Below are 16332 nucleotides of genomic sequence, written 5' to 3' on the forward strand. Positions count from 1 at the left end.
GCCCTCCAGGAGCTGTGAGTGTGCAAAGAGAGGGTGCTTGTCTGACTCAGCCTAGCACCACACGGCACAGAGTGACAGTGATTTACTGCTGTGCACTTCCTCACCCGTCTGCAGCTCCATTCACTCATCTGCATCCCAGAGACAGAAGCTCAACCCACTGATCCTAATTCGAGTAAAGGCTTTACCCATCATACTGCTCCAGTTGATTCATAGTAATACGCTCTACACATACATTATGTATATAAAAATGTATATCCATGATTACTAAAGCCATAATGCAAAATCTAAATCCAAAATTAGTATCAAAACACTTGCACTGCATATGGCCTTTTTCCTGAAGCAACATTAAATGTTTCACATTTCAGAGAAAAATAGTGGATATAGTGTTTGTTTTCTTAATTAACTATAATTGCTTAGGATTTCAATATATGGTTAATCATAGGTGTGTCTGTGTTTAAAATGAGCTATGAATTGCACATGGTGACTAAATACATATGTTATTTAAATAAGCATTTTTTGTATTTAAAAGACTACATTTTATAAGTAAGAAAATCGGAGGGCTAAATAAAATTAACACAAATAAAACTGCATTTCCAGCTACATGTATAAAATAGTAAAAAAAAAATACAATAAAAAAGTTTTTTCTGTCGCCAAAAATACCAAGAATGATTATGACATATAAAAATAACAGAACACATACAAACATACACTATTCTTCTACTCTACACATTCTGCAATTGTAGACCACCAGTAAAATCCCCAGTTCATGACCTCAGTGACTTATTTTCTTTTACTCTCCAGCACAATGATCTCATGCCGGAAGCCCAGCACTCTACCTCCCTTAGAGAGAAGGCCTTTTGTTCCTAAACACAGAGGGCCCCTCAAAAAAACAACCGGGAGATTTTTCTCATCTAGCCAAGCAACGCCATAGAGAGTAAGAGGAATGAATAAAGAAAGCAAACGTTAGGAAGTGGAAGTGAGACAGAGAGATTAAAAAAAAAAACTGCCTGGTTCTTAATGTCGGGCAACGTCATTTGTCTCTAATTTGCATCTGGGTGGTTGTGGCTTTTATCCCAGTTAATGTGTCTTGCATGAGAAAGCTGGTTCCCATAAGTGAAACAAAAGTTGTTTAAATGAACAGCTATGATCTAACTTCTTATCTTGTTTGTGCTAAAATGTCTGACAAAGGTCAAGGTCATTAAGATCATGTCCATTAGGTTCTCTTCAATCTTGGGCAGTTTAAGACAAAACATATGTTTTTCACATGTGCTTCTCAATCAGAAACCTTTTTGGAAGCATCTCTTTGAAAATGTGCTTGGCTGGCTGACTTAAACTAATGTGGCATTAATATCCCGCAGTGTGTTTTTCATTCACTCCACAAAGATAAGGAGCGATAGGCTAGACTAGGACTCCTAGATTAGCAACCTTCTTCAAGGTTTCTGAAAGTAGATAATATTGGCAGCATGTGAAGCTTTCTCACAAAACTACTTTCACCTCATAGTTTTGGTGTATGTATGTGTGTGTATGTGTTTGTGTGTGTGTGCATCTACTTTCTCCATCTATCCTGTTACAATCACTATTTCATTTTTTCTTTTTTTTTACAAAGTACTTGCAAAAACCAAAAATCACATAGAAGCCCAAGCCCAGTCCTGCTATTCATGCTAACACCATGACATAATGCCTGTGGAATCTGGGTTCATGGTGCACAATGCATATTTTGGGTGCGGGACATAGTTAAGTAGCAGACTCAAGATTTCAATTTGCCTATTCACAATTTAAACCTAATTGAAGAACAGCTTTAGCAAAGCTTCTTTGTACAATTTTCTCAAAAAAGTTTAATCACCTTTATGCCAACTGCGTATTAGCAAATACAGATACATCATTCAATGTCAGAGCTATCATTTATTAATATTACATGAACAAAGATTTTCTAGTGTTTCCTCATGCAGCATATGCAGGTCAAATGCATGTGTACACAATGAGTAAATAACAATACTTGTTTAATATCACAATTTACATGCATGCCCTTACTCTTTTAAAAACATTAACATTAATGTGTGTGTTCCAAATCATTCACTGAATAGAAACCTGTTTTGGATTTATATAAATGAAACCATTTTTTGATTCAGCTTGAACTGTAACAAAAATACAGTAAACATGCTGATATTGGGAATGCCAGAGATTGTGTCCTGCACCTGTTGCAAATTTGTGTAGGATAACAGGATAAAGACCAGGCCAAGTGTAAATATGAAATTCAACACTACAAACATAAACCTAGTCAATAAGAAATGGGAAAAACATGCCACATCTACAATTTCTCTCTGAAAAGTTCCAGTAGGATTCATACGTCATTTCCCTCTCCAACATCCCAGCAGCTAAAACAAATTTATATTGAGAAACATATTCTACCGATAAGTAAATATCAAATTTCAACTAAATATAATCAGAATGAAAGAATTGCATTTTCAGCAATGAGATAAGCTCCATGCCATATTCATTAACACTCAGATTCTGTTAGGAATTTAAGCATAACCTGAAATGTGTTTACATTTAACACTAATTATCTTTATAGGTCACTTGTTGTAACAGCAGTCCCGCACCAAGATTTTATGTCCATATGTTAAGTGTTCCTGAGTAACACATTTCATTTGCAAGTTTGTTAGTTTTTTAAATACTAGTAAACATGTACCGTATTTTCCAGACTATACGCTGGTACTTTTTTCCCACTCTTTGAACCCCGCAGCTTAAACAACGAAGCGGCTAATTTATGGATTTTTCCTGGGTTTTTCCTGGTTTTACAAGCTTCAAGCCAAAAAACTGAGCCCCATAACATTAGACCAATGAAATTGCCGAACAGGTTCAGGTGAGCCAATGAAATTCTTTATATGAAATCAGATGCGCTCCCACTGAATCGGGCCGCACCACACCATAAATATGGATGAGGTTCCTCTGATGTTTGACCTGCTGCTCACTCGGACTGTCTACAGGAAATGCGAATCATTCGTCACGCTGAAAACAACCGGGCATGAAAAAAACACTTCACCTGTGTTCTAAGCTGCACGGCATCGGGAGAAAAGCTTCACCGATGGTGATTTTTAAACGCATGACGATGCCAAAAGAAAAACTCTCGAGAGAAATAATTGTGAAAGGAAGGAGGAAGACAGTGAACAATGACTTTCTTGGTAGGCTACTGTTTAGATACAAGCCGTGTAACAGACACTGTCTTTCGTTAAAGCCTGTGTAAAGATCATTAGTTTCAGTGTAGACACCTGCGGCTTATAGACAGGTGTGGCATATTTATGTTCAAAATAAAAATCTTTGTAAAATTCAGTGGGTGCGGCTTATATTTGGGTGCGGAAAATATTTGGGTGCGGAAAATAATACCGGAAATTACGGTATATGTATGTATGTGTACAATCTACCATACTTTTTTAAAGGACCCGCCTGTGCACAGTACTCATTCCCCAGGTTTTCAGCAGGCTTTAGATTTAAGCTCTAACTGAATCATTCCATAACATCGACCTTCATTGTTCTGGAAAAAAAATTAAATAATAATAATAATAATTTCCTTATCTTAAAGAGTTTTTGCAAGTTTCTGTACCAAATTAGATTATTCTAATTATTATTTGAGCTCTGCATGATCCTATCTTGCTGCTGAACAGAAGCAACCTCATATGATGCTGCCATCACCATGTGTATGTTGATCTTACGTTATCTTGTTTTTGTGGCAAACTTATTTTTTAGTGTTATAGTTTCTGTAAAGCTGCTTTGAGACAATGTCTGTTGTGAAAAGTGCTATAGAAATAAACTTGTCTTGACTTGACTTGACTTATAATTTTTTCAACAGCAAAAAAACCTGCCATCTTAACAGGGGTGTGAAGGCTTTTTTTTCAACTGTAGATATCTTTTAATCTAAAGTCATAATAAAAATCACTATGTTAAAAAAATGATGATACTTATGTTAGCAGGAATGTTAGGTCAGGGAAGTATTAAGTAAACACACTCCAAAATCTAGTGGAAGTTCTTCCCAGAAGAGTAGGTTTTATTATAACAGCTAATGGAACTAAATGTGTTATGGGATGTTCAAAAAGCAAATACATCAGGTGTCTACAATCTTTTGTTCATAAAGTGTATCTGACATTAATGCAAAATGAACACATGCCACCTACCCCACCCATAAAATGTTCTAGGTAATGACTAAAAATTACTATCTAAGGTAAAGTTGATACATCATGGTCCAAATGTGAATTTAAAATCTTCATCTTCGCTTTGTTGTGGAGTTAAATCCAAAGCTGGAATATATTTCTTTTTGAAGCAGTTGAGTAATGTAGAAGTCACTTTCTATTCTCAGCCTTTGTGGGTTTATAGTTTCTAATGAGGGGGTGCCACATTTTTCTGTCACAGATTGAATCCTAGTGCAATGTCTGTCTTCCGCTGTCCATATTTCTTCCTTCAGTTCTCTCCGTCTCTCTTTTCTCCTGCTGATCCATTGCCAGTGTGTCCTCAGTTCACCTATGTGCCGGACTGCACCACTCAGTCTTAAATGATCACTGCACGTCTGGTTTTGGATTCCTCAAGATGCTTTTTAAATACAGTCACGCTTCTACAACAGACAGACCCACACACTTCAGAGTTGGCAACAGCTATGTGTTCAATGATAGCAAGGCTGTTATAATAAGCAACTAATGCAGTTATGGGGATAATGGTTAGGTTGGGTAATTTAGCAAAATTGTGAACGTTTGTTGTGTATATAAAGAATGCACTGTCATTATCATGGGCTTTTTTTGTGTGCAATAACATATGGATACAAGAAAACCCATTCTGCAACCGATGCATTTGTCTTTCTTAGCTAAAAATAATTTTTAAAAGAGTGATATTCTACGATTGATATCTAATAATAAATAATTAATGAATCCCTCACTGTATTGTCTCTTAAGAAAAAAAACAGTGTGTGCGTGTGTGTGTGTGTGTGTGTATGTGTGTGTGTTTAAAGGCTGTGGAATCAGTTAACGGAATGCCTGGGTGGCGCTGCAGAACTGCATTCCTCATCATCACAATGCACTCACTGACCTACTCTCTGCCACGCCTTCTTTCCAGACTAGACACTCGCACAAAAACTGCGGAGGTCCCCTGCTGGGCAGATGTGGAGCTTTGTCTATCTACTCTCTTATTACAATCTCATATGTTTTGCAAAATGATATTACCATAAGGTTATAAAAAGTATGTGATCTTTCCTGAACCGATCTCAAACGGTGAAGTGTGTGTAATACTTTTAAATGCTGACATAAAGTATTTTTTTTGCATATGTAACCAGATATTAGTTTTACTAGAAACACTGAATGTACTGCCTGCTTTTTAGACCGCACTATGTAGAGTATTTATTACCATATAGTTCCTCAAATTTAAAGGTATTCTTAATAATCCACCAACTTATAATAACAATAACAACAGTGGCCATGTGGTCAGAAAATAAGAGTGGAAAAGCATCAGAGCATGAATAACACAAATTGTGCATCAAAGAAGAGAAAAGTCTCTTATTGTACACATACTTGGTGAACTAAACAGATAGGTGCAGCATCTGGAGCCTCAGCTGGATCTGAAAATTCTACATCTGTACAGAGTCAGTGCTGTCTGTAGCCAAGTGCCATTACTGTTGAAAAGAAATTAGCTATTATCTCTCCTTGGTTTGAAGTATAAATAAGATAGCATAAGTAATTATTTAAGACACAAAAGAAATTCCCATGGTGGACATGCTTAATTTAAAAAGAAAATGTTTAGTAAAGCTGTGTGTAAATGCTTGAGCCACCAAACTGATTTAAAATATATATATTTTTTAGAATTGTACATGGATATACAAGTTTCAGAAATGCTTGAATGCATTTGTTGAAGAATGGCAAACGTGCAAATTAATCACAGAGCTTGTAGATGACACAAGTCATTTGCATTCAGAGATGCCCATAAAATTCCATAAAAGGCAAAGCTTTAAAATTACAGCTTTAGAAAGAGAAATACATTGCAAAAAAAAAAGTGGAAGTTCCTTTGTGTCATATCTATACATGCTCAGCAGTTTAAGCTGATGTTAGTTTAGAGTTGCCTTGCAGAAAAAGAAATGTAGCCATATACTGTATATATATGACTGATCTCACATTTGATAAATAACTGAACACAGAGATTCTTTGACTACCTTTATCAAAAGATTGTATAGTAACAATATTATCTGACTTGTCTACCTTTAGATTTAGAGACAAACTGCAAATGAAAGAATGGTTGTTATTGTTGTTCATGATGCATGGATCAACCAGATAGTTGCAGCATAAACAGCCACAGCTGGATTAGAGAATTACACATCTGTACAGAGTCTGTGCTTTTTGTAGATAGTTTGAAAATTAAAGACTGATATGCAATGTTTAAACACACACACACACACACACAAACACACACACACATACATACACAAACACAGACACACACACATGGTGTGGTAGCAGCACTGGGTAAGTGCACCCTCAATTTTGACTAAATCACCAACAGTGTCACCAGCAAAGCACCTCGACATCATCATACCTCCTCCACAATGCTTCACAGTGGGAACCACACATTCAGGAACTGTTCGTTCACCCTCTTTATGTCTAACAAACACACAGTGGTTAGTACAAAAAATCTAAAATTTGGATTAATCAGACAAATGGATTGTTTACCACTGATCTAATGTCCATTTCTAGTGTTTTTACTTTTACTTTTACTTTACTTTTATATAACACATTTCTCTGACACACAATAAGCCTCCCCTTGTGTTTACATTTGTATCTGATCACTTTAGATCATGATTCTTTAGCATCTCTCAAAATATTTAAACATGTAGGAACCTGTGGTGCTATGACAATGTACCTGTATTCTCTACACTATCATTCAACTTTGTAACTTTTTAAATTTACCCTTACAATTCTTTATCTTTAAAAAAAAGGGTAGTGAATGAGGTGGAAGGCTAGTGATGTGGTGTCTTAATGCAAACAGGTATGCTGTATTCCACAACTGCATTAATTAAGAAGTTTCTGAAGACTATTAGCTCAAAGGGTTTGCCACCAGTTGGCTCTTAGGAGACACTGCCTCCTCAGAACTCATTAGAAAAAGTGGGCACACACTAGCAAACCCACAAGCATCTCCATGGAAACAGCTGGATCTTATTTTGCTGTTGGGTCCCCGGATGGATGAGCTGAAATATTCACATGCTTCAATGCGTCTTATCCATCTGGAGGAAAGAAGGCATTTATTTAAAAAAATAAAAAACAATACACACACAAATTACAAATATACTCTTATGCACACTGACATCTGCAAGTTTTTTTCACAAATTCTTGTTATGCATTATTGATATTGCAAAGCTTCAAGTGTATGAATGATTATCATTATAACAAACTTAAAAAAATGTTAACAGCCAGATCTGCATTCTGTACTGAACGCTTCACATTAATTTCAATGAAAGCTAAAGAACACTAAAATACCTTCATGAAATACTTTAAATGAAGTCTTTCACAATGACAGGTAAATCCTTCCTTTTCTGCTGTTACTGTTCTCATCCTCTGCTGAATTCCAGCACACTTATTCACGAGATCTGCACTTTCTCTCAGAAGCCTAATGCTTAACAGCATCTTCTGTGACATTTAGCTCATGCATGCAGCCACATGTTTAGCTTTTCACATCCCTAAAAAGGACATGTGTCTTCTTACTGTGCCCCAAACAGAGATGGTTCACATTGGCTTGTGATGGAGCGGCCATTGTGAAGCAACAGCTGACCATGTAGGGATCTGGCATAAGGCTGCCCACCCACTGGCAGATGCTGCAGATGTGACTTATCACAAACTGCGGATATTATATTGGTCTCCCAAGTCATCCACCCACCACACACAGATTCAGTCTGTACAAACACATCTTGGGCGGCTGTGGATGGGGTAAAATTTCCCTGAAAGGCAGACACCAGTGAGTCAGGAACAGCTGGGCTGCAGTGCTCATGGCCCTATGTGCTAATAGAGTAATGAGGCCATTTGCTTTCATTCCAAGTAGACACACTTGTCATCCCAAAATATGAATTAATAAACTAAAATTATGATTGACTTTGTTAATTATTTTGTTAGGGCAGAGAAACATAACTAATGACATAGTCTCAAACCAAATCATGCAATTTGAGAGTCTACCACTTTGCTATTTTGGGCAAATGTAGTGTCTTTATTTAGATTTTATTAAATTGTTAAGTATAAGTGCTTGTTGATTTATGATCTAAACTTGGTGTTGGAATCCAAGCAGCCATCACCATACTTCATTATCGATATTAGCATCTTTTTTTCTTTTGTTACCCTTTATTTTCAAGACACAGGTTGTCTTGAGATCTTGCTTTTCTCCTTGATCACAAATAAGATCACAAATCTGAAGTCCTGAAATCCAAATCTAAATCCTATATTCTGAATCAGTCGTAAGCAGAACCTGTTAAAAAGTATTTTATTCAAAAGCATGAAATGAGTATTACTTAGATTAATTAACTATGTTGACCTTCATTCTTCTTTATTTTAATGTCATATTTGGCAAATACTTTTCATCTACTCACTGCTTTTATTTTAAATGATTAACTAAGCATAATACACTGGTTTGTACTAGTACTCAACATTCTTCTTACTTGTTCTCCTTATTTAGGGAGAGATGAAGAGGCTGGAGGAAGATGCTTTTGAAAGGTGGAAGCTGAGTGGGGGTGCTTTGTCAGGGACCATGTGCTTAGATCTCTTAGCAAAAAAGGCCCAAAGGAACCTCCTTGCCTTTTCAAGTAAAGTAAAAGGAGTCAAGAGGTCACTAGACAAAGGTGTTTCTTCTTTTCATTTACCAAAAGACCTAATCAGATTTAGTCAATAAACTGAGCAATAAGGTAAAATGTAATAAAATATGCATTTGTCTTACATATGCATCATGCATTTAATCAACAGCACCAAAGCCAATAACAGGCACAGCTCCATATAGCTTTTTTGAAGAATAGATGCTGTATAGAAGGAAAGCACTCTCCCTTTGTTCCAAGGGGCTGGTAACAGGTGTCACTTCTAGTGCTGTCTTTGGTAAGGAATGAGACACTGGCTGAGCTCCAATGAATAGCTAAACAATGCTGTAAATCTGTAAACCTGTAAATCTATATACTGTATTAAAATCATGGGATATTTTTCTGTGTTTTTAGTATATCGTCATTTTAATTTTTTTTGTTTGCTTTCTGTATAATATACATTTGATTTTGTTCTTAGGAATAAAAAAGTCTAAAAATTAAATAGAATACATGAAGGGGGTCAACCTGATTTTTGGAATCTCAAATAATCATTAAAAATTAACTAGTGAAATTTCATCCATTTCCTTAAAAATCTTCTCTGTGAGTGTCAAATGCTGTTTCTTGGTGACAGTTTCTGAAAAAATACTTCACATTACGGAATTTTATTTGTAAGGATTTATAGGTTTTACCACAAAGATTGTAACATTTAACATTTATATATGTTAAATATTTGACAGTTTAGAAGAATTATTTTAATAATTATAATTAGCTACTTAGCAAACTACAAATGCTAATACTTTTATACGTTTTCTAGTGTACAGTGAGCTGGAAACCAGTATAGCTTCAGCATCTTGGCAGGTCTACCTCTGAATGCTCTTCGTCCACTGCAAATGATCCAAAACACATCTGTGTGAACCTGCACCCCACTGCTGTGCTCCCTCCACTGGCTTCCGGTGGCTGCATGCATCAGATTCAAAACACCGATGCTTGCCTACAAAGCCTGAAATGGACCAGCACCTTCTTACCTCAAAGACCTCATCATTCCTCGCACTGCACCACGCTGCCTGAGATCACCTAGCACTGCTAAACTGATCCCACCTTCTCTCAGTGTAAGCGGTAAGTATTCTTAAAGGCTCTTCTCTAGTCTGGCACCGAGGTGGTGGAATGAACCTCCCCTAGATGCCCGAACAGTAGGGATGGCGATACCAATAATTTTCGTTTTCGTTTCAAAACCAAGTACTTTCAAGACAAGTATCGTCGATATTGATACCGATACCAATACTTCTATAAAATATATAAAATGTTTTAATAAAAATCTTACTGTTAAAAAAAATGTCCAGTTGGAATATTTATACTCAAATGCAGTGTAATATTCTGCTCCACATTAAATACTGTAATATTTTCATATCTGAAACAATCTGTATGTTATAAAGTATAGCTCTCTGAAACGATTCTGCTAAAGATCTCTGCCTCAAGCCAGAATATGGGGGTCGTGTCTGTGTTACCTCCTTTGCTCTCCTCAGCTGTACTTCGTTCTTTGTTATACTTGTGGTACTGCCACAGTGGCGTATTGTTTTTGACATGTCACATTAGCTTCATCAATGTTAACTGGAGTAAAATAACTCCAGATTATGCTTCTTTTTCTTTCGGTCATGATTGCAGCCATACACTGGAATCCCCTTTTAAACCTATGCTGTGTGAGCAAACGCTGTCATAGGAAGCAGTGGTACAGCGAAAGAAGATATAGTTCCCATTGACATTCCTATTTAAGTATTATAAATATTTATATACTATATAGCATATTAATATTATTAAAATATTCTAAACTCACTTGTTTAATTAAAACAAATAGGATAGATACTTCTATTTGAGAATCGATCCTTTTGATACAATGGCTATAAAAATCGATAGTTCAGGATTGATCCGCCCATCCCAACCGAACAGTAGAGTCACTGGCTATCTTCGAGCGACAGGTGAAGACCCACTGAAACACTTAAACTAGCACTTTTCCCAGTTTGCTTTGTCTTTGTCTAAAAAAACATTCTCCCAAAAGAGTTGTAGGCTTGTACATCTTAAGTTTTAAGTTGCTAAATGCTATACATGTAAATGTAAATCTTGTTTTAGGCCGACAGGAGTGGATGTTGATGTGGCCTTCTGCCGTTGTAATCCATTTGCCTCATGGTTTGTTGTGTTCTGAGATGCTTATCTGCTCACAGTGGTTATTTATATTACTGTAGACTTTCAGTGGGCTTGAAGCAGTCTGTTGTTGTTTTTTTGACCCCTCTAGTCAACTAGGTATTTTCACCAGCCAGCAGTTTTTGAAATATTAAGATCAGCCAAAAATATATCAAATATTCTTCCACCAACAACCATGATAAATCTTTTTATCACAAGTTTGAAGTGAAGTCTTCCTTTATCTGCTTCATTTCATATATTGTGTTCTGGCACATGATTGGCTAACTGAATACTTGCATGATTGAGTACATGTGCTGGTGTTCCTATTAAAATGAACAATTAGTATATACATAGACATGGAAGTGATCAAATGCTAATGAAGTGTTTTAAAATTTGCACATTTTAATTGCTTAAATTATTGCGAGTAGAAGATCTGTATGCATTGATATATGTTTTGTCTGGTCATGCTTTCTAGGGATAAGGGCTAGAAAAGTAAAAAAAAAACCAACACCTGAAGCTTATTGTAAACTTAAACAGAGTACAATTATAATCAACAGCTGCAGCAACAGATTTAGTGACACAAAGCTTCACTCTTCTGTAATCAAGGATCAGCCACCATTAGCAACCACAGGACCTTCTGGGAATACTGACTCACTTTCTAGGAAATTCTCTCTTGAGACACCATGTCCTAGAATTGTTTACTTTCATTTGGCAAAGCGACCACCGCATGTTTTAACATACTTGTTGCACAGCTGAATGAAATGGAATTTTCACATAAGACAAATATTTATATTTGTAATTGACTGGTTGTATAGACTTAGTTATTTACCATGTTAACAAATGATCAGTAATGTCAGAAAATTACAATAATGGACCTCTTTCTGTAACTGTGCTATGTCTCTTATTATTTTACATCAACTGTGATCATATCATGATATTAATATCATATTGTTTCAAACCGCTTTTGTTGGTGTTAGTGATACTCTTCAGGTTGCTAATGTCACTATATGCTCTTTCATGTTTTATATTTGTTTTATATACTGTTTTACCATTTAATATGACACATCATTTCTTTTCTTTCTTGAATGCATCAATAGCAAAATAGCCAATTAGTAAAGTTGATTACTATAACAGCTGAACAGTGTGAACAATAAAATGAATTTGCTAATAATAAAAAAAAAAAATCAGAAGGTGACTAGAACAATTCATTCTTAACTGCATGTAAAACCCTCCAGTGCAAACTTTACACAAAATGCTGTAATTTCACAGTATAACCACAGTAATCTCGTAAAACCAGATTACTCTCATTATACAATAGACTGAGATGTTTACGTTGACTTTACTATTATGTTAACTGACCTTTACACATCAGTTCAGCTGACCACTGGCCTGTCCATTCAGGAGGTTAACGAAGAGCAGATGGGGAAGTCTAGAAATGTATTGGGAAGCTCAATGTGTCTGCAGGTGCTACATATTTAGGTCTCTACAGTGCACTAGTAGCAATTGCTCTTCACAGAAGGGATCATTATGGTTCAACAGGTTGAACTGAAGCATATGAAATGACATTGTTTGGTTCAGTGGACACTGCATTGCCCATTATAAAGGAGGTGTGTTTAAGGCATGTAGAACAACACATGGAAAACCACTGAGGTAGATGTCTGCAGGACAGCTAAATTTTGAAGACAATGAGGTCATTTGTGAAGATGCTGACATATGGTCTTACTTTCACGGTTCCACGGTGCTTAACACACCTAAAAACTGTGAATAAACTCAATCCATATATTACACACAATATAAAACTTTATGCTTTCAATTCATGGAGTTGTTAACCTTATACTGTATTCTAGGAAAGTTACTGTAAAAAAAAAAAAACTTTTTGTACAGACATTTTGATGTAACAAGACTATTTCTTGCACACAATTTGCATTTACTGCTAAGCAGAATGAGACATGAATGCACATAAGCACACTTATCTTACTTTTTTCTGTGTCTACATTGGAGAGTGTGGCAGAAGAAAGCCAGTGTGGCTTTTTTGGCTGCATATTCCATATTCCATTGTGTGGCTTTGACTTCTATCAGTAGAGACAACTAGCTATGTGGACAGAGAGGTAGGGTGACCATTATGTTTGGAAGGTTTTGTTTTTAAGAACAGGTGATGATTAGTTGCCAACTCTACTCATTTAGATCAGCTGAAACGACACTTTAGGTTTGTTAATTTACTTAATCAACTAATATTTTTAACATACCATCCAAACCACCATTTACACAAAAGCTTCAGCAATAATAGGATTGTATAATGAAAAATAAATGAATAATACATTTCACAAGTATTGATGTGATGACCACACAATTTTGATCTCGATTTACAAACACATTTACAGAGCTTATACTAAATGCTGACAGTGCTGACTGACTACTGTGCTCGCATTATAACAATTGGTATAAGATGAGGAAACATACAGTTCCATTTTAAAAAGTGGTAATTATTTAATCCGAATAGTATCCAAAAATGAAATATATCTGAAAAAATAAACACAGATTTTTATTTTTTGATATTGGACTGTGTGTTTGCATATATATATATATATATATATATATATATATATATATATATATATATATATATATATATATATATATATATATATATATATATCTTGAACCGACTTGAATTCACTGGCATTTATATTGGACTGTGTGTTTGCATATATATATATATATATATATATATATATATATATATATATATATATATATATATATATATATGCAAACACACAGTCCAATATTAAAAAATAACAATCTGTGTTTATTTTTGTATTTCAAAAAAATTATAAATGCCAGTGAATTCAAGTCGGTTCAAGACAAGTGGTCTTTAGAGCCTCTTCAGTTGTGCCTTTTATTATAGACTATAGTCAGATAGTCGTGATGCACTGCAGTTAGCAATACACCAATCAAGGTACACCACAAAAAAAATTACATTTACTGTAAGCTATTTAAACATGTAAAATGTGGTGCTCTTGCTGAGACTGTCAGCTAACATTTAACATGGATTTTTCCTTCATACATTCTCATATGCTATGGATCATCAGGGATTGACTACTGATTTAGATGCATTTGTAGAATTCGTAAAATATCTATTAATTCCAGTTGTTTCAACCATCAGATTGATCCAAAGAGACATTTTCACAAGTTGCTTGCAATGACATAGGCAGGTCTTTACACCCCTAAGATTTGCATACTGCAGCTGTAAACTAATACTATGCAAATTATAATTAATTTCCAAAAATGTGTCATGGTGTCTGGAGGAAAAGTTATCTTATCATTTGTTTACTAATGACATCACTGAGCAGTAATCACTGAACACTGACATGAGTAGCCAAGAACAAAGATATAAGACTATCTAGTGCTCAGTTGTGCAAATCAACTAATGTGAAACTTGAAGCACTGTCTATGGGAAAACTAAGAGCCTAATTATCTTTGCATGTTTTGCATGTCTCTGTCAAAAACAGCTTCTGAGCTCAACAGCAAGGTAGCAGTGCCACCTGGTGCATTTTTATGTGAAGTTCACAGAGCACAAAAACTCATGGTCAATAAGCAGGTTATGCATTACACAATCACAATCATTATAGATTAATTTGTTAGTGGTTAGTTAATTGAGAGGCGTCTCTGTCTGTTGTGTCTCTATGTCTCACATTTTTAAACAATTAAGTAAATAAATTGATTCGTATATTATACTGGCATCTATATTTTGCATAGCTAACAGCCCCAGTATAATGACTCTACCTAGATGTTACTAGTAGTGTTACATAAACAAGAGTGTATTTGTAAACATATTGTGCAAAGACATGAATATGTATAAATTTAAATGAGTATTGTGTGTGTGTGTGTGTGTGTGTGTGTGTGTGTGTGTGTGTGTGTGTGTGTGTGTGTGTGTGTAAATGTGGTACAGTTCAGTTCTGTGTGTTGAGCAGCCTGGTGGCTTGAGGAGAAAAAAGTCTGGATGTGAGGACCCGAATGCTTTGAAACCTTTTTCCTGATGGTAGGAGAGTGAAGAGTGTGAGGGGTTTGTGGTGTCGTCCACAATGCTGTTGGCTTTGCGGATGTCCCACTACCCTCTGTAGGGTCTTTCAATAGGAGATGGTGCAGTTCCCAAACCAGGGAGTAATGCAGCTACTAAGGATACTCTCAATGGTCCCTCTGTAGAACATAGTCAAGATGGGGGGAGGGAGAAGGGCTTTCCTCAGCATTTTTAGGAAGTAGATTGCTGATGGAGCTAATGTTAAGTGACCAGGTGGAGTTCTCCGCCAGGTAAACATCAAGGAATATGGTGCTCTTGATGATCTCCACAGAGGATTCATTGATGTTCAGTTGAGAATGGCCTCTTTGTGTTCTCCTGAAGTCAACAACCATCTTAACAACCAGTCTGTTAGCTGTTGCACCTCCTCTCATGTATGCTGACTTATCATTCTTGCTGATGAGATCCACCACAGTCATGTCATCAGCAAACTTGATGATGTAGTTCAAGCTGTGCATTGCTACTCAGTCATGAGTCAGCAGTGGGCTTAGCACACAGCCCTGAGGTTCCCCAAACGTGGTGGTGTGTGATTTGACTAAGGTCTCCTAGTCAGGAAGTCCAGGATCCAGTTGCAGAGGGATATGTTCAGGCCCAGTAGCCTAGGCTTCTTAATTAGGTGCTGAGGGAGGATAGTGTTGAATGCTGAACTGAAGTCTATGAGCAGCATTCGTAAGTATGTGTCCTTATTGTCCAGGTGGGTAAGGGACAGATGGAGGGTCTTGGCGATGGCATCATCCGTGAAATGGTTTGGAGGATATATAAACTGCATGGTGTCCAGTGAGAGTGGTAGCTGGTTTTTTATGTGCCTTATGATAAGCCTCTCGAAGCACTTCATTATGATGAGTGTTAGTGCGATGATAGTCATTTAAGCAGCAGACTGTAGACTTCTTTTGTCGTTGTCTTGAGGCACGTAGGAACAACGGTGCTGTTTAGGGAGATGTAAAGGATGTCAAGTCAAGTCAAGTCAAGATTATTTCTATAGCACTTTTGACAACATACATTGTCTCAAAGCAGCTTTACAGAAATCAACAGCTAAGGTGAATGGTGTACATTTGTCCCTGATGAGCAAGCCGTGGCAACTGTGGCAAGGAAAATCTCCCTTAGATAGTCAGTGAAGACATATGCTAGCTGTTCTGCACATACCCTGAGCACTCTACCAGGAATGTTGTCTGGTCCAGCAGACTTCCATGGGATAAATCTGCATAGAGTTTTCTGTTTCATTGTAAGTTCAAGTGAGTGAATGTGTGAGTACTGGAGAAGTCAGGGTAAACATTTAATTCAG

The 16332-nt window shown here is 36.3% G+C and overlaps 1 long non-coding RNA gene across 2 annotated transcripts; it reads right to left on the reverse strand.

The window, feature by feature from the left end:
- Positions 1-3281: 3281 nt before the first annotated feature.
- Positions 3282-9977, reverse strand: LOC124392100. Of its 2 annotated transcripts, XR_006927101.1 has the most exons (4): positions 7503-9977; positions 6565-7249; positions 5550-5650; positions 3282-4603 (listed from the first exon to the last, which is right to left on the reverse strand). It is a non-coding gene; the product is annotated as an uncharacterized LOC124392100 (long non-coding RNA). The 2 variants fall into 2 exon arrangements; XR_006927100.1 differs by having other exon boundaries at positions 5550-7249.
- Between the last annotated feature and the right edge of the window lie 6355 nt (positions 9978-16332).

Source organism: Silurus meridionalis, chromosome 10, assembly GCF_014805685.1.
Source record: "Silurus meridionalis isolate SWU-2019-XX chromosome 10, ASM1480568v1, whole genome shotgun sequence".
NCBI classification, from domain to species: domain Eukaryota; kingdom Metazoa; phylum Chordata; class Actinopteri; order Siluriformes; family Siluridae; genus Silurus; species Silurus meridionalis.